A 2029-nucleotide genomic window follows, 5' to 3' on the forward strand; every position below is an offset into this window, starting at 1 on the left:
GTGCTTTTGTAATACCCCTGTACAACGGGGCAGTCTGGCAGGGGACGTTGATGGACAGGGGGGTGTCCGAAGGTGCGCACTATATTCACTCTTTACTTTTCCATACCCCCACTTCAAAATTTCCATACCCCCACTTCAAAATTTCCACTTCGACCACTGTATATATATATATATATATATATATATATATATATATATATATATATATATAAATAAAATTAAACTTTAGCCCACCTCAATATTTTTTTCAAGGACCTGGAGGGAGGGAGGCCGGGAGGTGGAGGAGTTAGCTTAGCACACACGGATAGTCTGTCACACTGCAGCAGTGCAGGGACGGGCACGCTGCTCAGCTGCTGTACCCCCCCAATGTATACACAGCAGCCAATAGGCGGTGTGTATAGAGTAGCCAATGGGTGCCAGCAGCAGTGAGCATGAGCTCAGCCATTCAGCACACCCAGCGGCGGAGCCCTCCGGACTCTGGATGCGCAGTGGGATCACTCCGAAAGATGCTGTAATGTGCATGACAGTCAGTGGTGTAGCTAGGTGCCAGGTGCCCGGAGCAAGGGCATGTTTGCGCCCCCCGATTTGTAGTAGGCGGGGCTCTTGCGCAGCGAAAAGGGGGCAGGCCTAACATTATACCACACACCGTAATGCCCATTGCACATTTTAGCAAACTTTGTAATGCCAATTACACATAAGCCCACAACTGATGCCCATTACGTACTATATAACAAAATGTAATGCCCATTACATAATATATAACTTTCAGCTGGTGATTGCCAGCTCCCTCGAGCGGAGATAGCAGCCGGGGTTCAGGACGTGCTGCATGGTTATAGCGGCATCCTCTCCTTATAAGCATTGCGATCTTCGTCACCTCAACAAAGCGCAGGACACACTCTGCTAAGGTGTGCTGTCTCCTCACACTGGGTGCGCTGACCCACTAAAGGCGTGCTGGTGCACAACTGACACATTGTGCGGAGACACTGTAAGGAAAGGGGAGCGCAGAGGGACAAACAGCCTGAGGCCTGATGCTGCTGCTCCTGATGCTCATGAGACAGGTGCTGAGCACACCTTAGGAACATTAGGCATACTTCACCAGGTAGTAAATAAAATAAAAAATAGGAGAAATGGAAATAGAGGGGAGAAGGAGGGAAAGAGAGTATACATGTGAAGGTGGTAGTAAATGGGTAGGAGATTAAGAGAGAGGGAGAGAGGGGGGGTGTGATGGATGGAGAGAGTGGTAGAGAGAGAGGGGAAAGTACAGATTGACAATGATGGATGGAGAGACAGAGGGGGGTGGAAAAAATAGAGTGAGAGAAGAATGGAGGGTGTCCCCAGCTTGTGTTAGGCTATTGGCAAAAGTCAAACAAAGTGAAAAACATTTTTTATTGCATACATACTCCCTGTTAAATCTAATTACATTCACCCTGCTCTCACTTCACTAATAAAAGATCTCAACCCTATTCTCCTCCCCTCCTTGGACCCCACCTCTAACCTTACAGCCACGGCCACACCACCTCACCTCCCCACCTGGCTCCAGATCCAGGACTTCTGCTGCCTGAAGAAAAGATGTCCAGGGTGCAGAACATATGTCCGAGTCTGCGGCTGGGAGCACGTCCAGTATAGGCAGCCGGGGAGCAGTACAGACGGACGAGCCTGCGGCCAGAAGCGCACGCAGCCACAGCACAGACAGTTGAGTGAGCCGGCCCCGGCGGCCTTGGCACAGGCAGTACAGTACAGCCAAGTGGCAGCGGGGCACAGAAAGCCAGCCGGGACCACACAATAGACGGGTGCACGTCACTTCTGCCACAGCCATGCTCAGCATCTGGGGACCGTCAGTCCCCCTTGACTTCCCCTATTGCCAGGCTTGGCAGGGAGGGGGGAGGCTGGAGCAGAGTGGCAACGAGAGCAGCCTCAGCCTGCCTCCAGGCTTTCACATTTCAGCATCACGACTCTGCACCCCCCGGGCAGAGCGGGTGAGGGGGGGGGGAGGGCTGCACGGCTCCGGCGCCATTTGATGGCTCGGCAC

Source organism: Crinia signifera, chromosome 19, assembly GCF_055691185.1.
Source record: "Crinia signifera chromosome 19, ASM5569118v1, whole genome shotgun sequence".
In the NCBI taxonomy this organism is placed as follows: domain Eukaryota; kingdom Metazoa; phylum Chordata; class Amphibia; order Anura; family Myobatrachidae; genus Crinia; species Crinia signifera.